Source organism: Acanthochromis polyacanthus, chromosome 1 (genome assembly GCF_021347895.1).
Source record: "Acanthochromis polyacanthus isolate Apoly-LR-REF ecotype Palm Island chromosome 1, KAUST_Apoly_ChrSc, whole genome shotgun sequence".
Classification (NCBI taxonomy): Eukaryota; Metazoa; Chordata; class Actinopteri; family Pomacentridae; genus Acanthochromis; species Acanthochromis polyacanthus.
The window spans coordinates 44,190,524-44,216,037 of record NC_067113.1 but is presented as its reverse complement, the minus strand read 5'-3'; the positions used below and the strand labels follow the sequence as shown (position 1 = coordinate 44,216,037).

Sequence of the window (25,514 nt, the reverse complement as noted above, 5' to 3'; positions counted from 1 at the left end):
AAGAAACCACAGAGAATAAATTGCTGACAATTAAGCAAGAATTACGTACGATGTGTTTTTTTTCCCCCCATCACATGCAAATTTGCCTTTATTTGTAGGTTTATGAGGAAATAATGAGGTAAGATTGATTCTACAATTCAACTGTTTCATTTAGCTTTTATCCAAAGCAACGTACATCTGAGAGCAGATACAACACGAGCAAGGATCAAGTCAGGAGAAAAAAATCTGCCTAAGTGCCATAAGAGAAGAGCCATTAATCAATGGAAAGACAGAGGCAGATGGATAAATGAGTCACTACAGGAGAGCAGGCTAAAGGGAGCAGCTTAATCACTTTGATTTTTCAGTTTCAGTGTTTTTTTTTTTCATATTTAGTATACCAATGTAAGTCGTGCATTTCCAATATAAATGTCAATACTAATGTGAATTAGATGTGAAATAAATAAATGCAGCTTTGAATTGTATCCCTGTCACATGTAAAATATGCAGTTTTATAATATGGCTCTTCTTAAAATTATACAACTGAAGAAATATTCCCTTTAGTCTTTGTCTGCAATCAGTACTTTGCCAAGGAACATGGCAGAGTTATGTGACAATCGGTGTATATTTTGTATGTCCGTCTGTTATTCCATCTGTGCGCAACAGTACTCAACAATGGACTAACGGATTTGGATGAAATTTTCAGGGAAGGTCAGAAATGACACAAGGATCAAGTGATTAGATTTTGTCAGTGATGCCGCTTAGAGTTTGGATCTATGGATTTGTTAAAGATTTCTGTGTCATTGCGAGATAGCGGCACGGCGTCACTGTAACCATGACAACAAATGAACACTACGTCTGCTGCCTGCTGACGATCACATGATTAAGATCCTACTACAAATCCACTGCTGCGGCCTTAACCGTCAGAAATGATACAAGCAACAGTTGGTTAAATTGTGGCGGTGTTTCTGAGCCCCATCAATTCCCACTGCCCGCTATATATTTAGGTCATGCAATTGTGTATCCGTAAATAACGTACACATGCATGACACACGCCTGTGCTCAGTGCAAGGGCATTTTGTTTGTAGGTACATCTATATTAAATGGTCACATTCTATGTTTCCGTGATTTCTGATCATCAATAGCTGATAAACAAATGCTGCATTTCTAAAGAAAAAAAGAAAAAATGCTGCGTTTCTTTTAATTCCACATGGGGGAATGGACAGCCTTGGCGGAGTACTGCATTTTGCGCTGTATGTATGTTTATTTCCAGTTTGTATTTCTGTGGTGTCTGTTGCATCATATCAGCCTACAAGCATACTCATAAGATAGAGGTTGTTGGTTCGATTGAATGAGTGAAGCTCTCCTGTTCCTGCAGCAGTTATTAGACACGCAATAGCTTCAAGATTCCAGAGCAGGTGGTCAGTGTTTAACAGTGAAAGAAAGCATTTTTGCTCTGCTAAACTGTCCTGGTGCATCGCCTGTCTCGGGATAATAATTCAGTGTCTAAGTATGAAACGCTGGAAGCCGGGGACGCTGTAGAAAAAAAGTTTGCCTGCTGCTGTTTGAGAGTCAGTGTCCTGAGACAGCCCATGGATCAGCAGGCAAGTGTTTGCACTCTGAGGAGAGGAGCTCTCCATGGTGCTGCTGCTCCTGCACACGCTGCTGCTCCTTGTAAAATCACTCACTGCTGTACAGTCAGTGGAGAGTTGCTGCTCCACAGCCCTCATGCAGTTTAGGCTGGAAGTGTTCCCTGGTGTTGACAGCCCTGGTGCTCCCCGCTAGCGTTCCACTCACAGACTGGAGCTGCAGCGCCTCGGACATTAACTTATTATTTTACCTTAAACGGTCCTATAAAAGTAGTTTCTGGACTCATCTGAGGGCAGAAAACAGCCCTGGCAGAGGCTACAGCAGCCGGTTTGTTTATGAGATTTGGGAGTTTGTAAATGTACCGAGGTGGATCCAGATTTAGGACACAGCAGGGACCAAACTGTTCCATGTCAACACCAGGATCATGTAAGTGAAATTAGTCCCCAGTCAAGAATTGATTTAACTGCTACTGAAGGTGTTTTCATGTTTTATAGCTGCCAGTGCCTCACAGTCTTCCAACACAAAGCAAACGGCAAATGATGACCATTAGTCAGGTTGATCTCCATAATTAATAAGGCTGTAGGGTGTAGCCATAATGTTTGTATTTGTTAAGTTGAAACATATCAGCAAGGTAAAACATCCTTTCTTGCTGAATTGTCGGTTTAAAAGCAATGCTATCCTGTAATAATAAATGACAAATTGAACATAATCCTACTTAGTGAACTGTCCATATCGTTTCTTCACCCAGCTGTATATCAAAGGCCTCCTCACACTCTAAATCATACTTAAAAGCTTTTTAAAATGGGGAGTATTCCCAAGGCTGCCACACATTTTGCCCATATAGTCCAGCAGATACGCCAGACGTAGGAGTGAGCTTGCCATTAGTCTCATCCAGTGGTTTGCAAACATCAGGACTGCAGGTGTTGTTCTGTGATAAGCGGCCAGAGAGAAAGCAGAGCTCGGGAAGAAGAAAGGAGGTCGATGTGCTGCTGATAACCAGGAAGTTGGTAAATCGTTACCTTCAACCCTGAAGCCAAATATTCTGAATTGAATACACAAGCAAGATATTTAGGGTAGTAACAAGCAGCAGGCCTGCATTCTCAAAGAGCTTCCTGACATTCAACGGGGGCAGAATTCACACAATCATCCCTGGATGCTGCTGCAGCTGCTAGTGATGGCAAGAACAGGCAAATCAATTTCCTAAGCTTGGGCATTATGTGCCACTTTGAACGAGGGAGAGTAGGTCTTTAATGTCCCCCGGTAGGTAAAATGGCATAACAATGCATAGTGGTAAGGAAAAAAAGTGAAGCAAAAATGTCAATTATTGCAAAAAAAAAGTGTCCCAGTCAGCAGATTAATGTCAGCAAACAGGAGCACATTACTGTTTAAAAACACAATGATGGAATAAATGACATTATAAACGTATTAGTGCCGAGTCAGGAGGTAAAAGCGGCATCCTGATGGAAATAAACTCACAGTGTAGCGCGGGAAAATAATCGGACACGGATCATTTGTTTAAATTTACACCAGTGAATTGAAAACACACCTCCTCAGCAGGTTTTTGCACTTCAGACTGTTACTACCGATCCAAAAGGGCGAATATGAAAACTGACCCATTATTTATAAGTTTCCTCCACATACGACAGGATTGTGTCATCAGCATAAGTTTTGTCACTTCTACAGCGCTGTCAGTGCGGAGTGAAGTGACATTTAATTGACTGGCAAGAGGTCAGGCTGGTTCTTCTAATGCATTCAGGGATGATCTTTTTCCCAAATGTATTTTCTCCTGTTATATCCTCTTTCAACACAGAGGAGGCTTGACAGTGTTTGAGATCTGAAGGGCCTGCTGAATAATGAGTGGAGTTCCCCTCCTTAATTCTGTCAGCATCTCTCTCACTCTCTCTCCTTCTTCTCTTTGCATCTCTTTCATTTCCTCCCTCTTCAGCTTCCCCTCTTCAGATTTTTCTCTTGCTTCCGCTCAAACTGTGTAGTTAGAGAAACATTTTGATCTCTCTTTTTCTTCCCCCTTCTCACTGTAAATATCTCTCAGTCACACACATTCATGGCTTCGGGCAAAACATCGGCTGTTGTCTGTTATTATAGGCGATAAATAGAAAATAAATAGAATTTTGTTGGATTTCCTTCAAGCTCGGGGATGGATACAAATCTCTTTCCCTTTAGGTGCTCCCATTTACTCTGTGTGGTGGAATTGTTTGCGTACATCGGATCCAGGGATGTTCATATTTGGTTTGTCTTTTGTTTTTCCTCCTACATGTGCACACCAATAAGAGGACATCAAAGAAGCGTGTCAAAACAGAAGAAACAGCAACTTCATCTCTCTGTAAATGGTGTGGATTAGTTCATTTTTTCCAGATTTAAATCTGTCAATGTATTTTGTTTTTTTCTTAATTAATCAATCGCCAAAATAGGTGCCAGTGTATTTTCTGAGTCGACTGACTTCTGAATTTTTCATCTGATTCTTTCAGGTCTTTCATGAATTTTATATATCTAAAAACAAAACCAAAAAACACATTTTAATTGTGACTGTCTTGGAAAGGGAACAGATTTTAACATGTAATTAATGTGTGTATTATTTTTTAATTGGGTCTGCTTCAGTTTCATCTCTTCATTACGGTAAGGTAATGGAACTGCGCACGTAAAAAGACGATCTATTTCTTTTAAGAAACTTAAATGAACAGAGATGTACAGAAGGATAATGGAGGTATTTGCACACATGAATATTAAGTTAGTTTTGGGGTTTTTTCCCTCTCAGTGTTAATGGAGACAGTGATTTACAGAGTGATTTATTTTCTTATGAGTAAAACATCCTACAATATAGAGTGTATTTATTGAGAGTGAACAGTGAGAGTGTGAAAGTTTTGAGTCTCTCCATGACTAAATAAAATGACTGCTGCAACCATTCAAACAGGGAAGGAAACACAAATATCTGAAAAAGCTGAGAACCAAAAACACAAGTAACGCTGTTTGTTTGGAGCAGCAATGCCACATGTTACCGTCTTGTTACACTGAAACAGTTTCTGTAGGCTTTACCAGCAGGTTGCTTCCCTTTTTTTTTCCATTCCACAGGGATTTTTTCATCCTCAGTGAGTACAGAGCAGGAGGCTGTAACAGCATCTATTTGCCAAGATCACTCTGACACGAGTTCAGTCAGTCTTTCACTTTAGTTTGACATTTGGAGAGTTTTACTGTAATAAGATATCATATTTTTTCTTCTTAAAGTGTCATGCGTACTGGCAGAGTGATGTGAGGCAAAGAAATAAAATTCACCACAGAAACTCAATAACCTTGTTAGCATGGCCTTGATGAAAGAATTTGGCTTTAACCAGGGCTAGAATTTGATATCTTGAAGAAAAACTTTTAAAGGTGCTTTCAGAGTAAGCTACCCAGAAGGAGAAAATATATATCTAATATACTAAGATCTTAATTTGTAGCAAATTCCTTAAAGTCTTGCATTAATGAAATACCTAGAAACTCATCTCTGTGCATCCAGGTTACACATTTAGGTTTTATTTTCAGCCTTAAATGGCTTAGATGTAACTCTATCTTCCGTTCTTCAAAATGTGTGAAATCCAGCCCCTTTCTTCTTAAACAAAGGATAAGGTGTTAGTTTTGATTATTTGAAATTGGGTTATACAAGGTACTCAGTGTATTTTTTACAGTGTTGCTGTCAGCAAGTTGCTACATCACTTTCTTCAGTCACCTCATTCCACTAACAAAAACATCTTTAAAGGGATAGTTCAGGATTTTTGACATGAATCTGTATGGCATCCCCGTCAGCAGTGTTGTTCATTCACACAGACTTACTGCCGACAGCGTCCAGTGAGCAGAGATCCGGTCCGGTTTTGGTCCAGACAAAGGTAGTCCGGCAAGTTTGCTGGTGTCACGAAAATAAAGCGTTTTCTTCTCAAACCAATATGTGTTCGAAAGAGTGATATATTTGCATTACAAAACCGTTGTCCACGAAAAAGTCAGACCTCGTAAACGCTTGGCACTATTTTCTCTCCCTTCATATCACTCCGCGCTGCCTCCAGCTGGCAGCCGCGCAGGTTTCACTTTGTTTACTGCTCGTAAAGTTAACAACAACATGTCTGACTACGGCAGCGACGATGAATATATTGACTTCAGCATTCAGCCAAGCGGATATCTTCATGAACCCGAATATACTGAAGCCGAAATTCACCAGATGGAGTTAGAACGGGCAGAGAGAGAGAGAGGGTGAACAGAGAAGTGGAACAAGTTGAAGTTGGAGCCACAGCTGGAGCCGTGAGACACCGGGTGACTGATAAATGGTGGTGTACTTGTTTCAAGTGCGAAATAATGCCGACAGAGGTGGAGTCCTATTGCTGCCGCGAATGGGATCTCATCATGCCACAGATGTAAGACCTTTCAATTGATGAGGAGGCCAGCTTGCCAGCTCCTGTCTGCATCACACATCATAATGACTTCCCTGCACTCCTGAATGAGGGTGTGTTGCAGACCTTTTTCCACATTCCTAAAATAAACTGGAAGGACTTTTGCTTGGAAGAGCCTTTGCAGATATTTTATTACACCAGTTCAGAAATCTCATCAGTCAGGCTCTTCTGATTGCTGGAGGAAATGTGGCTCAAAAGAAGCCAATCACTTTCACCTGTTTTGGGCTTGTCCTGTCATAACCATATTTTTGGCAAAAATCTGTACAGAATTAAGAGCTATATTTGGGTGAAAAATGTTTTCTGGCTGGGATGAACTTCTTTTTGGAATTTCAGACTCATCACTGACTAATATGAAAACTAAATACCTTTTTGGGATACTGAGTGTGGCAGCGAGGAAAGCAATTACTAGGAAATGGCTCAGACCAGGCAGTCCATCCATAGAGCACTTGTACGATATCACTTACAAATATATGTAATGGACAGAATTACTTTTTCTTTAAGGCGACAGAAAGCTAGATTTGAAGATAATTGGGAACTATGGAAAACATACATCTCTTCATTGCGCCCCTCCTTTACATGATTTTGTCCTATTACCTTTTATTTATTTATTGTATGTTTTAGTTTTTCTTTTTTTTCACATGTAATTTACTGATATTTGGAAAGTACCCCCCCCCCCCCCTTTTTCTTTTTTGAGTAAAGTGAATGAACACCTCAGGTTCCGTGTTTTCCTGTATGTTCCACAGGTATATTGTTTTAATTGAAAAATGAATCACCCTGCGGTAGTAATTTCATTGATGTGAATGCCGATGTCGTATTTGCAGTGTGATTTTCAATAAAGAGAATATTTTTAAAAAAGAATAGTATCAAGTTTTAAAGTTCTGCGTTAGTGATGGTTTGATTCTGATGTGTTGGTCAGTGGCCTAGAAAAGTTTGCATGGCCTGTCTCTGCTCGATTCATGCGCTTTACTGTGCCTTTTTTTGGATTATCCAGGAATGAAGTGGACTCAGATACTGCCGAGCCACCACTCTAGACTTCAAAAATGCTCCTCAAGAAACCTATAGATGACCTCACAGAGAGTTTATTTTTTTATAGGCGGTGATAATAATCTGAAGTTAAGCAATAACATGTCAAGGTTACACATTAGGACAAACAAACTAACCAACTGACACAGCAGAGCGGCAACTCCTGTGTTGTGCAACGCAAAATTGCTGTTTTTCTCGATGGAGTGTGGTGGGCTTGAAAAGAATCTGAGTGCAAGATCACAGAGTAGTTTTGTGCCCATTCTGCTGTCCCCGTCCGCAGCAGCACAGCGCTTAGAAAAAGACACACTCACTAAATGTAAGTACCTCATAGAACCCCACTTCCAAAGTCCCAAAAGGGGAAAAGACTGCAGAAATTCACACAACCAAAAACGCAGCAGCAACACATGGCTGCTAGCTAGTTAACAGGCCCTGCTCCATAGTCAGCAATGGACAGAATTTATATGAGAAAGCGACAATGTGATGAGCAAATGGAGTTCATTGGACGCCAAATTAATATACTCCTTGAGTGTAGGAAGGGTTATCAACATATTTTCTTCTTTCTAGAGAAATCATGCCTCTTAGTATGTCTAAAAAACACTGAATTTGACTTCATGGGGACTTTAAAACAGAGTTTTAAACAAAGTCATCCTTCATTGCCCTCGATCTCCAACTTAGCCGATTATCTTAGATCGAAATAAAAACTTATTTCTCTTCTTTTATTGGTGCAGACTCAACTGTGAAACTCCAGTCAGAGAAACCAAGTTCAGAAAGTCACAGTGTAACTACTCCAATCTCCCTCCACACACAAACAAACGGGGTCTGAATGCCAAGGCAGAGATAACCTTTTTCTGTGCCTTTAGTCACAATGAAAAAATTGAAACTAATTGGAATTCTTGGGGAACTGTTTCTCAACCAGAATACAAATTACTACTCTGTGATTGTTTTAAGAGAAAGGGGAGTGGAGATGAATGCATCATTTAAGACTAGTTGGATTTTATTGTCTTATAGGAGCACACATGGATGTCGAGCAGCTTTAACACTCTGACATTTGGATTGACAGTAATAAGAATTATTTAAATAACTTCCCATACTTCTTGCATCGTATAGTACACAAAATGTAAAAGTACAGTTTCTGTTTTATAGAAAACAGAACACAGTTAAATCAACCACAGTGAAGATGGTGCAGATAAATGACATAACCTCCATCAGTGTGGCTGGCAGCTAAATAGATGATTAACTTTTAACTTTATAGATATCTAATATTGTGTCTAATCCATCAGTAGTGACAAATGTACTCAACTAAATATGTAATTTTCAGTTGAGACAGAGACGCCGAAGTATAATTAACTTACTGTTCATCATTTCTGAACAAAAGAAAGATCATGATTTAAGATGTATCAGTCCCGTAAGTTAACTTACAGTACAACAACAATTCTTTTCTTAATGTATTCTAAGTCTGACAGAAAGATGGAGATCATTCTTAATCCTGCCTATGAAGAACTCATTTGTTTTTTAAAGCAAACCTTTGTCTGTGAGTTCAACAAAGCTTTTGGATTTATTTTTTTTAAAATTGTAGATCTAAGTGGAAATTCATACATTCTGGCTAACTGGAGTAAATGGAGCATTTTAACAGGATTTCTCTATCAACAAGGTTACAACTGTGTATTAGAAAGACCAACTGTCTTAAAGGTAAAGACAAAGTTGCAGATTAACTTCATCTCCTAACAATTATGGTTACAATTTGTCACAGTCAGGCCATGGTCCCCTGCCTGTCTTCTTCTTTCCTCTCTTCTCTCTCTCTCCTTTTCTCCTTACTTCTTGCTTCCTTATCTTTTCTCCCCCCCCCTCTCTCTCTCTCTCTCTCTCTCTCTCTCTCATTCTGCCGTCTCTCCCTTGCTCTCTCTCTTGCCCCCTGCTGTCTCTCGGCTCCGCCCCCCTCTGTGCTGCACCTCTGGCTGCTGCTCATCAGAGCATTTGCTCCAGCTGGAGCTGATCAGCAATCAGTGGCAGTTAAAGCCTGACTCGCCCCACCAGTCTGCGCTGGGTCATTGCTTCTGCTGGTTCTCCGCCACCCACCCACTGCGCTCTGGTCAGCTACAACGCCGGACCCCCCGCCTGCTCTGTCCTACCCGGCTGGTTTCACAAACTTTCCCCCTTCAGCCCTGCTTCGGCTTCTGCAGCCCCGCTGCATTCCTGCAGCCGCCCGTCTCAGGCGCACGTCGGCAGCCCCGGCCTGCTTCGCCATTGTGTCTCGTCTGCGGTTCTTGTGTCATTTTTGACCTTCCCTGAAAATTTCATCCAAATCTCTTAGTCCGTTTTTGAATAATGTTGCTAACAGACAAACAGACAGACAAACCAACGCTGAGTGTCACATAATTCTGCCGAGGCTCCACCTCCTTGGCGGAGTAAAAATATGGGAAAATCTTCTAAATGAATCCAAGTGTTCTCAGTGTTGCAATTTCTTCCAAAGTCTTTCATCTGCCACATTAGTAGTTTAGAAATTACTGAGAGTCCGGTTGCCTGGATACACCTATAGAATGACCACACAAGCATGAAAAAACACAACCTACACACTGGTAGAAAGTCCCTCCTGCGACAACAGCAGCTGAAGCTGTCCTCCGTCTTCCAGCACACCAGGAAGTGTTTTTCTTCTCCGAGGCGGCCTAAGTGGAGTGGTCTACTGAAGCCAACCCTCAGTAATTAACTGTCACAACGCTTCAAAACTAACAAATGGACTTTGTGTCAAGGAGGGCCCATTAATTTACTGGCCTCCGCTCATCGATCCAGAGCCTATTATCTCCATTACGGCGGGCTTTCATGTCTGGGCATCCTCTCCTGCTTAACCCTCCATTTCCCTGTCTCACTCTGCAGAGATTCCCTGGAATCTGCACAGACGTTCTGGCACATGCGAGCAGACACGCATCACACATCAAGCACACTGTATGTGAATCCGCACATACTGTACACTTCTGGACACGAGGACGCGCTCGCAGGGGTAAATCACAGGGGCATGACTGGAATAATCGCGTAATAAGCACCGATGCTCGCGACAGAAATATGCACGAACCAATACACTCGAACACACACACAAATTCTCACGTGCACATTCCTTCACACACTCTGTTTCCCTTCCAGTCAAACATATTTAAAAACTCATACTGCGCTTCCACATTGGCATGACAACCTGAGGGGAGAAATCTTCCATATGTGACACTAATAAGTGCCGCTCGGAAGGAACCAAGAGCCATTCCTCCACGAGGCATAAATAACTAAATAACAGGCAGACTATGGGATCTGTGTGATTTGTGATACAGCTCACATTTATGGCTCTTCAAAGCTAAGGTATTACCAGGGTTCTGCAGAGAGCTGGGGCCGCTGCGAGATTGTGCTTTAGTGGCATTGAGATCTGGTTGATTTTTCCTACTGAGACCAATGCATTTTTGATGCTCTTCAATGCATTATCAGTGGCTTGGTGAGCTCTCGCTGTCTGGAAACATTTTCAGCTCATCTGAAGTAATTTCAGCCGCAAGTGGCAGTTTTAAAAAGGCAATAGTGTCTCCAGAATCCCATTTTTAAAGGGCCGGTTCACCCAAATTTGACAAAATACACAAAGTATTTTCTCCATTGCTCATTTGCGACATTTTCACAAGTCACACAAGTGTTACAAGTAGAAAACCTGCAGTAAAAAGGTTACTTTACAGAAATGGCTGCTCACTCCTGCTATGCATTATCAAAACTCACAGTCTACTAAACAGAGAACGAGTTGTGCTGGTTGGAATCAGTGGAGGATGGATGGCGTACCGTCTGACCTGAAGGCAACGTCATCCCTTCACCTCATATACCAGCTTTTTTATTTTTTGCCTTTACCTTCTTTTTGCCTTTTAACATAATAGGATTTAGTTCATGGTGCTGAAACCATTTAAAAGTTGAAAGAAATGACTAATATTAGGTTTTGAAACATAGAAGATAAAGTCGTTTACAGTGTTCAAATGATTTGAAAGTTAAAAGAATTTGGTTGTTGCTTGTGTCTTCTTTTCGAGAAACTATTGGAGGTACATTCAGATCAAAGTATAAAGTAGGATTTTCCTGTCATAGTCTAGCCGTGGTCCCCTGCCTGTCCTCTTCTTTCCTCCCTTCTCCTCTCACTCTCCCTTCTTTTCTCCATCCTTTTTGCTTCCTTATCTTTTCTCCTCTCTCTCTCTCTCATTCTGCCATCTCTCCCTTGCTCTCTCTTCTGTCCCCTGTTGTCTCTCGGCTCCTCCCCCCTCTGTGCTGCACCTCTGGCTGCGCTGCTCATCAGAGCATTTGCTCTATCAGTCCCTGCCGGTTCGTTGTTTGTGCTGACTCCCGTTCAGCCACCCTGCCTGGGCTCTGGTCTGCTGCGCCACTCGCTTGGACCTGTAAGTCAAGCTTTTTGTTTGTTTAATAAACTCTTGTTTTGAACTCCAGTCTGCCTCCTGTGGTGTCTGCTTTTTGGGTTCTCGTCTACCTGACCCTTGACGTTCCCACTGCATCCACTGTCAAAGGTAGTGGAACAATCATCTCAACCACCAAAACTAAGACCTTCCTTTTGTCAGACCTTTGTGTGTGTGTGTGCCTTTACTCCAAAACAACCTGCAAATTATGGCATTGCAAAATGATCCAAGGCCGAGACCCCGGGCGCTATGATCTGCTGAATCACCTGGCTCATTGACACCCGCTCGCTCTTCCAGCCTAATCCTGCCTCACATGACAATTTAGAAGGGCTGTTTCATAAATCAAACCAGCTGCCGTGTATTTAGTTGCTTAGTGGAAACGGCGCATACACAAAAACACACAAGAATACATGTAACGTTCCTCCTGTGGTGTCTCTCTGTGCAGATAGGTTTTGGCTGTAATATCTGCCTGTAAGATTTCTGCTTCCACCTCTGCGAAATGGAGGTGAATGAATTATGTTTATTGTGCTCGCAGGATTAAACAAAACTCGTGGAAAAAAAACTAAAAACCTGTTGGATAACCTACAGACCCTGAAGAAATGGCTCCTATTAAAACTATTCAGTGACATTTTTCAGACTTAGAAACACAAATTCTGATTGAACTGTGGAACGTGTGAAGTGCATTAAATTATAATGATATACGTGCAACATTCAGCCTACAGCTGAAAACAGTATGCTTTTGCTTCACTTCTTATATATTGTTTCTTTTTAACTGTATGTAAGGCGTAGATCTATTTATGGATGTGTGTGGGTCTAAATATGTTAAAGACTGTAATTTCTAGCTGGAATAACGGATACATGAGTGGTTGTGGGTGGGTGGATGAGGGCATTTCAGGCATTATACTGACAAGGCGTAAGCATTGGTGCTCAATTTGTGTGTGCGTTCGACATTCATTATGCATGTGAATGTGCCTGTATGCGTCTGGGTCTGAATTGTGATGCAGATCACTATAACTGCCCTTTTAGAGAACTGCCCCTCAGGCCAGAAAGCTACAGTGAAATCTGCTTACTGTGTCTGCTCATATGCACACACGCACATGGATATTAGGCGATGTAGGTTTTAAAAGCATTACAACGACTCACGGGGGGCGGAATTATGTAAATGTGTTTAAAGCACGCAGTGTGGACACATACAGACAGTCTTTACATGATGTTTGAGATTTACTGACATAAAATTTAAAAAAAAACTTGGGGTACTTTCACCTGCAAAAAAAATAATAAAAAATGTACAGAGTGTCCATAGAGTCTCTTTACAATTGTAAGAATTTATGACAAAGGCAGCTGATAAGACATCTTAACCAGATTTGTTTTATTGTAATCAGTGTTTATTAAAGTTTGTAATCACATTGAACTTGTGTATTTCAGGTGTCCTGTTGGTGAAAGAGGTACTGTTAAATGAAGCCCTAAAAAATGGCTGCTCCTCAGACCGGTGGATTGGAAGGATGGACCAATTCCTTAACCACCACGTTCACCAGATCTCACTCCCTTGGACTTCTCTCAAGCTGCACAGTGGAGTACTGGTCAGCACTTTCGCCTTGCAGCAAGAAGATCCCCGGTTCAAATCCCGGCCTGGGATCTTTTTGCATGGAGTTTGCATGTTCTCCCTGTCCAGAAATATGCTGAGGTTAATTGGTTACTCTAAGTTGCCCGTAGGTGTGAGTGTGATTGTCTGTCTGTATATGTAGCCCTGCGACAGACTGGCGACCTGTCCAGGGTGTCCCCTGCCTTCGCCCGAGTCAGCTGAGATAGACTCCAGCACCCCCTGCGACCCTAGTGAGGATAATGGATGGACTTCTCTCTATGGGGTTATGTTAAAGATATCATGTATCAAACAAAGATACGGGACATTACTGACTTGAAGCAAGAGATTTCTGATGCCACTGCCACCACTGATGAGGCTGTGCTACAGCAAACATGGCAGGAAATCGAGTACCGTCTTGATGTGCTTTGTGCAACTAATGGTGCCCATATAGAGGTGTATTAAATGAGGTAGAAAAAACTCTGACAATCACTGATTACACCAAAACAAATCTGGGTAAGATATCTTATAACTGCCTTTGTAATAAATTCTTAAAACTTTAAAGAGGCTTTATGGACACCTTGTATTTTTCTCTTTTGTTGCTGCTATGACAAATATTAAATAAAATGTCGGAGTGATAGAAAGACAATAAATAAACAGAAAACACAGTTTAAGAAAGCAGGTTAAACAAAGTCTAACTTTGTCTGACTTAATGACTTTTTCATTCCAGAAAAGCTGATCACATGTAGTTCATTTTAGTATGTTCACTCCTAGATATTTGTTTTATTTTCAAGTCATTATCAAATGGGCTCCAGTACTGAAATTTGCCATGACAACGGGTAACTTAAGAGCAAAGCCTCCTTTATAATGCAACAATGTTACAAATATGAATGCATATCATTGCTGACCTTGATATTTAGTTTAAAAACAGAAGTGGAAAGAAGGAGTCAATAAGTTGTTCTCATATTTACTGTTTACCCAACTTCTAAAAAGCTGGAATTAGTTGGCTGCAGATGACATTCAGTTTCTACGTTTTCATTTTTTTTTTTTAATCTGTAATCTGACAGTGATTAAATGCAGCTGACAGAAGAGGAAAAAATGGATCAAACAGGTTGTTGTGTCACCCAGTAATAATAATTTTGGTCATTTTCAGCTGAAAAAAAGGTCTCTGGGTTCAAACTGCAAGTAGATTTGTTGTTGTCTATTTCAAATTCTGGCTTAATAGCATTTAATGACTATATTTGTATTCAGCCTAGGCATTTTTAAACTACATCCAGTCCAGTTTCAGAATGTTAAAGGTGCTTCAGCTGCACCACAGTCACCCTGGGCCGGCGGTGGATGACTTTGTGGCTCGGTCTCATGAGTCTTTTTTCCCATCAAAATGTGTCAAAAACTAAAGACATGATCATCGATTTCAAAAGTAACCACCTAACCTGCTGCCAAAAAGGTGTTGACACTGAACAATTGTATATATATGGCTACTGTTCTTGATAACAAACTGCGTATCCAATGTCGGTGCGACCCTTAAAGAGGTCGGGCAAAAACTTTTTTCCAGAGGAAAATTAAGTTTTTAATGTTTTTGTCAATACGACGGTTGTCCTTAACACAAGTGTCATTCAGTTTGTTTTAACCTTTTGTATGAGTGCCTGGCTTGGAAACTTAAATTGTCAAATAAGAGCATATTTGGAAATTTTGTTAGAATGGTCAGTAACGTCTGTGAAAGGTGTCTGGAGAAGCTCTTGGTCATTTGTAACAGGAAGATTCTGACAATCCACTCTATAGGGAGCTTAATCATACCATATGGTGAAAATGTCATTTTATTGTGCTCTGTATAATTCCACAACTAGTAGGTATAAAATGTACAATGTGAGAATATTATTATTGCCATTTCTTCAACCCACCATCAACAAAATTACCACCCAGCTTTACAAACTGCTCAGTGTTTCTAGGTGAGTCATTTAGAAAGAGCAGCTGCCCCACAGTTCTCCAGGTTTATGTACTTTCTAGAGTCGCTTCTACTAACTCTAAAAGGACTTGGTGACAAGCAAAACACTGAATGTTCTGCTGTTGGCTGCAAGAGCAAACACAAGAGTCTTCATGCACTCCCAGCATTGGAGGAACTAAAGAGCCATGGGAGTACTTTTATATTTAATAGCATGTCCACACAACTATGGGAAAGGTTCTTAGTCTTACTGCATTGTGCAACTAATGTGGCTAGTGTTACCATTAGCTTTAATCGAATGCCCACAAGTCAGAACTCTGTTCTTATGCTGAAGGACAAACAGAAATGTTAGAAACTATAAGACCAGCAGTAAGCACAAACTGGCAGAGTTGCTGTGTTTTCATATTGACTGATGTTTACTTCTCTCCTGCTCTCTATGCACATATCTACCACAGTTCATCGTCCATCCGTTATCTACACACTGCTTAATCCTCATTAAGCCCCTTAGTCTATCCCAGCGGACTTAGGACGAAGGTAGGGGACACCCTGGACAGGTCACCAGTCTATCACAGGGCTACATATACAGACAAACACTCACCTTCACACCTACTGACAATTTAGAATTACCAGTAAACTTCAGCATGTTTTTGGACTAAGGAAGCTGGAGTACTTGGAGAAAACTCACGCGTCCATGCAGAAAGATCCTGAGAAGGCCAGGACGTGAACCAGGGATCTTCTAGCTGCTCACCACCAAGCCACTGTGCAGGCCTACCACACTTCAGTACTGCGAAAATAGCGAGTTTATTGCCGTAATGTTGAGGATTTGTGTGACAAATTTATCATTGAGTTAAAAACGACTGTGCTATGAATTTGGTAACATTTTCAGGTCAAATAATCACTCAGAAAGACAGTGACAACTAAAAAAAAGTCCTGGGTTTTACTCATTTTCTTGTCAACTGCTGTGGTCTGTAATGCCAATCACAGACACAGAGAGAGTCTTTTTCCTGAAGGGGGCGTGGTCAGTTGGATTTTAAGCTAGAGACTGAAACAGCCTGTTTAGTATGGTGGTAAAACCAGAACTGATAAATGAACCAACTTGACAGTATTTTGAGATGAAACATTCTGGAGCCATGTGAGACTTTTATTTGCTGGAAATGGACACAATACACGACCTTTAAGCTGTTGCCCTCTGACCGTCATTTCAAGACAACTGATTTGAGGACTAAAAGACTCCAAGTCTCTTTTATCCCTACTGCTATTGAGTTGCTCAATGGATATTAGCACTGTGGCTGCATCTTTGCTCTACCTTGTCACATCTGTATTTGTTCTACATTAGTTGTTATTTATTGTTGTCCCTTTGTATTACTTTATGCAAAACAAATATCTCTGGTGGGACAATAAAGATAGTCTTGAAACTTGAATTCCACTCAGAAATATTTACCTATTCTCCAACATGATTCCATGTTTTAATCAGTGTCTTATTTGCTTCATACAGATAGTGTTACTGTAAATGTTTTAGCTGACAACCTGACAGCTGCCTTCATGTCTACAGAGTCACAGTGTTATCAAGGACAATCTATAGATTTCATTCTGAGCAGAGGATGGTTCTACGACTTGGAAAGATTGCTGTCTCCATCCTCACAAAGGCAACTGATAAGTTACAATCTAATATCTATTTAGGTGTTCCTAAAGACAGCAATGTCTGCAAATGAAGTCCTTCTGATACATACTTTGATATCGACTCTGTGAATGAAGGAATGAAACGGAGTGCCATACAGCTCCTTAACGCTCAGCAGGAGGCGGGGGGTCAGAGAAAAAGTTTGTTGGAGAAAACCTGCCAGCAGATTAGTTTTGCAGTCAGTTGCCATGGTAACGTATAAAGTTACCTCTCTCGCTCTTTCTCCAAAACATTAAAACCCAGAGTTTTCATTAAACTCACTCAGCGTTTCAAGAACATTGAGCTTTAGTTGTTCATCAGTTGTGACTTCATGTGATTCTGACCTGAGGAGTCGGCTGTAATGGTGTGATGACTGTGTGTTAAATAAAAAATTACAATATTAAGTGCTCTAGCTCTTGTTCTTGTGGGAGACATGATTTGTCTCTTGGTGGAGGAAGCTGAGTCAGAGTTATGGAAGATAAAAATCCTGACAGGCTGCTCCTGTTTTATTTTTAGGAGGGATTATAACTGTAAAAGCAATGTTTTCTTCTGCATAGCTGTCAGCAAGGCCGGAGTGGGACTCATTTTCAGCCCTGGACTTTCATGCCTCAGAGCGACCCACTTTAGATCATGACTTATTACTATTAAAATCATGTAATTCTAGACTTGTCTTGTAATTCAGTGTGTTTTTCTAAAATATTTCCAATTCAGTGCAAGTAAGGGTTGCTTCACAATGAGGATTTATTCCAACATGAGTGCATATCTCCAACATTATTATTTACAACAATATCAGAATCTACATTCTGTTCAAATAAATGTTCAAGGATATCCATCCATCTATCCATTCTCTATACACCGCTTTATCCTCACTAGGGTCGCGGGGGGTGCTGGAGCCTATTCCCGCTGACTTGGGCGAAGGCAGGGTACACCCTGGACAGGTGGCCAGTCTGTCACAGGGCTACATATACAGACAAACAATCACTCTCACATTCACACCTACGGGCAATTTAGAGTTATCAATTAACCTCAGCATGTTTTTGGACTGTGGGAGGAAGCCGGAGTGGTTCAAGGATATCCAAACCTTAAAAATGAAATGAAAGAAGAAATAAAAATATTAGATTTTTAAAAATTAAAAAAATAAAATAAAAGGTGCTGCATTTTCTCATAACACTATCATCTCTTTTTCCTCTGCAAGGAAACAGTTCCATCACAACTTAAATTTCACGAATATGAGAACATCAGTTAAAAGGCTAATATACAACACAATTCTTTACAACATCACAATGTCCTTTTTTGCAATATCAAATATCAAGCAAATTACTGTTATCTAATCCTCATGAAGAAAGAATAATTATTGCACTGTTGTCTGCAAGTTTGTCATTCACAGTATAACACAATGTGCTCATGAAATTTTAAAAATGCTTTGATTTTCATTTTATATTTACAATAACAAGAAAATAAAATCAGTAAGAGTCAAAAACGAAAAAAAGGTCCGTTTTTTCATTTTCTGAGACCGGAAGTGGTCATCAGCAAGTGTGGAGCCAAACAGAGTACTGTGCATAGACTGTATTTTTTTTTCGTTAGTTTTCATAGTCAAAATGAGAGATCAGTTGGCCGATCTTTAAATAAATCAATATTGAGTTTTTTTTTTTCTTAGAGCGTTAAAGTTTTGCGAAGCCGGGGGGCGGGGCTACTTGATTGACAGTCCGGTCTGGAATATTTGACAGGTCCCATGGAGGAGCCATAGACTGTATATAAAGATCAACAGTCTACGGAGGAGGTAGCAGAGACTCTGTTATCCTCGTTTGGATTAATTCTGATATAATAACTGTTGGTTTATTTATCGGTGGAGCAGCAGAACCTTTTCCACAGACAGTTTTTCTTCCTGTCGGCTTGTTTTAACCAGTTTTCTACCTTCGGCTGATTCTACCAGCAGACACTGAAAGGACTCTGATTGGTCGGTAAGTGTTTATTTTCTTATCGGTGCCGCTTTTAATGCACTTCATATGCAGCTTTAGTGTCAGATATAATGTGTGCCATGCACTCCAGATGTTGGTGGAGTTTATTTTAGTGTGTGTTGACCAGAGAAGAGAGTTAGCATCCGGTAAATATTAGTTTTAATCTTAGCAATGCTAACCGAGCTAGCTGCTCAGTCGTAGCCTGATGAAAGCTAACGTAACATGAAGCTAACGATGTGGAGTTTCATGTAAACAGCTGAAGTGTGTTGTGTTACTGTAATGTGGTGCCTTTAGTTAATAAAACTGTTCATGGAGACGCAGGTTCACATTATTGTAACATTTAGAAAATGTGATTAAAACAGTAAGGTTAAGGTTCTGTGTTGTCAGTAGTCCTGAATATCTGCTGAGTCTCTGAAGTTAAACTGGAGAAAACAGTAAATCTACTCTCTAACTGGTTACATTGTTTAATGACTGATTCACATGTTGTAGTACATATTCCTGCAGTGTGGACTGGAAAAATAACCTCCCAGAATATGTCCAAAGTAATGATAAACACTACAGTTATTACATTTGAATTACAGCACAGATAAGCTGGATAATAAAATCCTCTCCTCTAAAGCTAAAGTGACTACAGGCCTTTCTGTCTTTCAGTGCTTGGAAAATATATATGACAGAGGAAATCTTTCCAGGGATACTTTAAAATGAACCTCTGCTGCTGATGCTGATACTGTGACATCTCTTCATCTCAGGTGTCTCTTGTTCACTGTGAGGATGTTCTGAGGGAAGCCAACAGAAGGAAAACCTCATCTGGTTGTGAAGAAGGAGACTGAATGGACGACATCCTCAATGAACCACTTCCTGTTTAGCTTTCACTTACAGAAGGACAGACCAACTGTTTCAGCAGTTTATTATTCTCTGTTCAGCAGACGGGTGCTCTGCTTTGGAGTGTGACGATGTCGTCGGTGATGTGGAGAGTGAAGTTTCTGTTTTACCCACAGCGTGCTTTAGGACACCCGAGTCGGATATGATGTTTCAAATTCTGACTGACAATTCAGATTTAACTGTCTGCAGTTCCGTTTTTATCGATGTTAAATTTTCACTCAAAGCAGCCAGGAGCTGGGTCTTTAAAATAACCTCCGTCTCGTTACAGAGTGAAAGTAGCAGTTCCTCCTTAAGGTCAGAGATTACAGCATCTGAGGGCCTCTTCAAAAGAAGACGTAGTTGATGAAGGCGTTCTGGAGCAGGACCAGAAAGACCAGGACCAAGCAGCCTGGAGATCTTAGGCAGTGTCTCCCTCAGGTGGGTGTCAATGGTGTTCACGGTCAGGTCTGTGGTAATCCCATCTAAAAACAAAACAGAAAAAAAATCTAGATTATAAATCAACATGTAACCAAAACACTCTGTGTATAACGCCATAGTGTAGGATGTAGTTCAGGAAATGTCAAAGTATAGTATACTTTTCAAGAATGACATAGTATGGCCTGTATTTCATAGTATAGCATGTCAGCAAAAAAAACAACATAGATTATTATGTGGTTCAAAAAGCGTAAAATGATAGGATGTTGCCTAAAATTGTCATGTATGATATGTGGTTCAAAAAATGTCAGTGCAGTATATTGTCAAAACAGTGTGTTATTCAAGAAAACATCAGAGTATAATACGTGGTCTAAGAAATGCCAAAGAATAATAGTTCATTGCACAAGTAAAAGTATAGTAATTTTTAAAACTGTTCAAATTCTTATAATATGTTGCTAAAAAACAACAAAAAAACAAAAACAAAAAAAACATCATGGTAATATGTCAATTTAAAAAGTGTATGCAGGGGTTAAAGGCAAATGGGTGTTAGTAAAATAAAAATAAACTAACAGAACTAAAAGTGAACTTCACGTTGACATTGATGGGCATTCCAACCAGGAACAAAGTAAAAGATCGTCAATACAAAAAAAAACTCTTCCTGTTCACCTCTTAAAACCCAAAAACACACCGCAGTAGCACCCTAAACTAAAACTACCAATGGGTTCCCTGTTTTCCTTTCTGAACAGTTCAAAGGTTCCTCTCTGTCTCCCCACACATCCACCAACCACTGGAACACATCTCCAAAGTTCTGCTGAAACTCAGCTTCCCCTCAGAATAAGTGCAGCCAGATGAAGGAGCCTTTGAGAGGCAGCTGGCATCGTGACTGGACGGTACTTTGGTCTGATCCAATCCAGCTTCAGCTCCAGAGATGGCAGGCGGGACGAGTCAACGGAGGCCGGGTGGGCGAAGGCATGGAGCTGAGTACAATCCAGAAAACAACAGAGGAGGAAACAAACGTAGTATAGTATAAAATATGTATAGTATATTGTATAAATAACAAGTCAAAGGAAAGAGACATACTCTGTAGAATTGTAGTAACTGTGGGCTGACTGATTTACTGATTATCAGTATTTTAGTTTTTACTGATTTACAGTAATAAATCCATTTAAAAATGGCGGTACTTTGGCTCTGAACCTTTATCTAGCTGTGGTCACTCTATCTTCTGGAGTGATTTGATTGGTTTTACGTCACAAATAAAACTCCTTTAACTTAACATCTGTAAACAAAACAAAATCGTATCAACAAAATTTTCTGTTGGAGTTTGTGTTCTTCTAAGTTTAACTCTAAGATTTTAAATACTTTCATTCACTGCAAATGAATATCTCCTCCAAATGTCTCACTAATAATCGTTATCAGCCTTAAAAACCCACAAAACACCCCTCCATACTCGACCACACTTAGTACAGTCCGGTTCCCCCTTCTATAAATCTGCTTGGAATCTTCCATTTCCTGTTTGTCAAAGTGGTCTTCTACCTGGACAGGTTTTGTTGGAGCTCATGCAACAAACATTTTGGGTAACTGCACTTTAATATGGATGGATGACACTGAACTAGAGTCTGTTTTAATGAGACTGAGTTCAGATGTGTAGCTCTGTCATTAAATAGGAAATTATTTCTCAGAATTCACAGAGAAAAGTCTGAAATGTTTGCTAGTTTATCGTCCCACATGTTCTTTGGCTCAGCTAAAGCTAACTCTCTCCAACTTTTGGATATCTTGCGTTGCTTGTTGTTCAAATATCTTGCTAGAGGTGCTGAAGCTCAGAAAGTCTGAGATGTTTGTTCAAAATAAGCTCATTGTCAAGTCTTATCTGAACTGTCCTCTTTTGTTTGAACTTTCCCTAAACTTAGGAGTTAATGACAGAGCAGCACATCCAGACTCAGTCTCATTTATGTAGAGATTAAACTTCAGTGTCATTGGTTGATGTTCAAGTGCAGTTTTTCAGATGTTTGTTGCTCATGCTACCGACCAAACCTGTCCAGGCAGAAGACGATGTGAAGAGAAGCTCCAGAGGATGAATATCACACATTTACATTGTAAATAAATGTCCTTTAATTAGACATTGTCATGCAAAAGTTGGATTTCCCTTTAATGATGTTCAAATCTTTGTTCTTGAGTGTTTTGTTGATGCTGGTTTCTAAATGTTTTTTGACACTCGGCCCCAAAGATTAAAACCTTTTGCGACTCACAAATTGCAACAATCAACTATCTTTCTGACTAAACTAAGATTAAAAAGTGGAAAACTGCCGGATTCCTGCATCATAAATGTAAATCTTTTTGGTTTATATTTGGGTTTGACATTTTATAAACCAAAACAAGAAAATTACTGGAGAAAACAATCAACACATTAATGGACAAAGAAAATGTGTTTTCCAACATACATATCTGAATTACTCCAACATTACAAGATACATACAATTTAAATTCAATTTTGTTTATATAATGCCAATTCCAGGTCAAATTGTCTAAAGATTCTTTATTTTTTATATTTTTTGTCATATTTAAAATATAACAAAGTAAGAAATTTCAGCCTCTTGACTAATCCAATTTATTATTTGGTTTTTACGTAAGAGACTAATTGACAATTAAAATAACTTTGTCCACTAAAACTAATAAACATGAGGTCAAATTTGAAGGAACAGTTTTAAATACCGCAGTCCCACGACGACGAGAATAAAGTTTGTCAACAAAAACTAAATCTGCTGCTGGATTCCATTAAAGTCCTAATAAACGATCATAAAGTGTCATACTAAAGGTTTGTGGTGCTAAAAATCTCAAAGTAAAGATATCAAGTTGAACAGCTGGATGGAGGTTGATAAAAGTTGACCTTCCTTCATTTCTCTGGAGCCGACTCCATGGATTTTCGTGTTGCTGGTTAAAGACCTGCTCTTCTAGTCGTCTTCCTTCTAGTCGCTGTAAATAAGTCACTCCATCCTCACCGACTTCACACCTCTTCATGACAACTTGTTCTGCCTCTGACCTCGCGGAAAGTCGGGAAACCCGTTGAGACTCGGATTTTCAAAAAACTCATCGGGTGGGGGAAAAGTGTGGAGGGCGGTGGGGGAAGGTGGGGGAGTAGAGGGGGGAGGCCGCCACCCACTTCCCCGCCTACTCTCCCCCTGACTCCACCCAGACTCTGTCTTGGCTCCACCCAGACTCCACCCATGTGGTCACTTGGAAACTACGATGTCAAAGAGACGACGAAATTATATTTTTTTATCTGATCTGTAGCTCAGTGAGTTAAGGGTTCACCTATGGAGTTGCAGGTTGCTGGTTCAAGACCAGACCCTTCTTAAATTTTTTGAAAATTCTGACAAAGACAAGGAAAGAAAAATGCCAATGCTCAGTCTTGAACCTGTTACCTTCCACTTGGTATTCTCTCCTCTTATCTTCCTGAGCTACTCACTCAGATACTAAGGCTTCTTTTTTTTGCGCATTTATCATAGATTTTTTTGTCATTTTTGAAGTTTTTTTTTAACTCGAGTCTCGACTCGACTGTTTTTCTCAGTAGGTTGGACTTCAGCCTTTGTGCTGGAGGGTTGAACCCTCAGTTCCAAGACTTTCCAAAGCCTCCAGACCTCCTGAGTCCTCAGGACCTGAGCTTTCACACAGTCTGAGAGCTGAAATTTTCTAAGTTCCACAGTAGATCTCTGTTAGATTTAACTTTCAGACAGTCCAAGGGCTGAAATCTTCGAAGTTCCTGAGTAGTTCCCTGTTAGTTTGAACCTTTTGACAGTCTGAGGACTGAAGTTTTAGAAGTTCCTGAGTAGTTCTGTGTTAGTTTGAACCTTTCGACAGTCTGAGGACTGAAGTTTTAGAAGTTTCTCAGTACGTCTCTGTTAGTTTGAACTTTCTGAAGCCTTAAAACTTGTGACCATGAGTCTTGATTTCACATTTAGACCATCCAGCTGAGTTCTTCTCAGACCTTCACCTGTGGGTTCTTTAGAAATCCTGAACAAACTTTGATTCTCTTCACTGAACAGTAAAGTCTGTGGAGATCAGAAGGTAACATTAGTTTGATCGATACCTTCAACTACTAGTAGACTTTACCTGGAAAGCAGTTTTCTGAAATGAGCTCTTAGTAAATCTGTCCACAATGAAATCAAGAACATAGAAAGAGGAAATGTTTGAAGAAATATCTTGATGTTTTCACTTCAGACTAGAAAACACTTTAAGACCTTTATCTGTTTTTGCTCTTTCTGATCGTTTTATTGTCTCTTCTGTTAAATTTGATGTGAAATCTAACTGGTGTCTTTTCAAATGTTTTGTCTTTAGTTTGATTCTTCTTAAATGTTTAGTTTTGCTCTTTTCTCACCTTTTATTCTTTTCTAATATTTGATTGTGAAATGTTTTGTCTTTTTAATGTTTGTTTTTTCAAATGTTTTATCGGCTTGTTTGAAAAATTTCCTTTTCTTTCCCAGTGTTTCATTTCTAAATTAAATCTTTAAGGTTTTTCTTTTTAAATGTTTTACCACCTTTCAATGTTTAATTTCCTTTTAAATGCTTCATTGTATTTTCTATTTAAAGTTTTATTGTCTTTAAGATTTAATTTTGTAATTGTTTTGTCTTTTTAAAGGTTAAATAATCTAATTAAATGTTTTGTATTTTTTTTAAATGTTTAATATTCTTGTTTAATTGTATTTTTGTTTATCTGAAATATTTCATCTTTAATGTTTAATATTTTTGTTAAAAAATGTTTAATTTCATAATTACATGTTTCACATCTTCTGTTTAATTATCTTAAATATTCTGTTTAATATAATTTAATTGTATTTAACATTTAATTTTCTTTTTGAAAGTTTTTTTGTATTAAATGCTTTTTTCCTAATCTTTTTCTGTCAAGATTTCAACCCCAACCTTTAAAATGAAAAATCCATAAATCAAAATAAAAATACTTCTGTTGTCACAATCATGAATTAGTCAGTTGTTCAGTTTATCAATTCAACTTTATTTGTTTAGCACCTTTCACACAGATGACAAAATTAGACAAGCAAAGAGAAAAAAAACAGATTTTAACTCCAAAACATATTTAAAAAAGATTTAACATGGTAATAAGATATGTTGTGTCCAGGAGATGGAGGGAGTTTAAGGAAACTAAACTGCAGAACGACAGAAGAACCAACAAAATCTCCTGTTTTCTCCTTTAATCAGTTGATTCGTCTGGTGCTTTCAGACCAAAGAACTACAGACTCTTCACAACTTGCTCAAACTCTTGGTACAGGACCTCACCACACACGTCAAGAAGGTTTCCTTCTCCTAGTTCTACTCTGAAGCTCATCTTCTGCTGCTCAAACTGCTGACAAATGTTTCTGCTGCTCTGAAGTCTGGTCTCCAGAACTTCCTAAAAACTCTCAAAGTCTCTTCTGCTGCAGGTTGCTTTGTAGAACTGTTCCAGAAAACCTCACTAAACCACATGGAGGGGCCTCAAGATAGTCGTCCAAATGAAACCGTACAAAAACCAAACTCGCACAACCTAAACGCTAAAGTCTCCTGCAGCCTACCAGAGAACCTCTTTAAACAGAGAATCAGGACAGGAACTCTTACCTTCTGGACAACAAACGTTGGCTCACAAACAAGAATACAGAATG

General features: G+C 39.6%; 2 long non-coding RNA genes across 2 annotated transcripts in view; both read left to right on the top strand.

Annotated features, from left to right (window-relative positions):
• LOC127536495 (uncharacterized) overlaps positions 1-17,019 on the top strand; it is a 44,673-nt gene extending 27,654 nt beyond the window's left edge. Inside the window, exon 2 of the long non-coding RNA XR_007945484.1 lies at positions 12,863-17,019. This is a non-coding gene — a long non-coding RNA (uncharacterized LOC127536495). The remainder of the gene's footprint in view (positions 1-12,862) is intronic.
• A 1,286-nt stretch (positions 17,020-18,305) lies between these two features.
• Positions 18,306-21,043, top strand: LOC127536800 (uncharacterized). Its single transcript, XR_007945989.1, has 3 exons — positions 18,306-18,576; positions 19,323-19,872; positions 20,616-21,043. It is a non-coding gene; the product is annotated as an uncharacterized LOC127536800 (long non-coding RNA).
• The last annotated feature ends 4,471 nt before the right edge of the window (positions 21,044-25,514 follow it).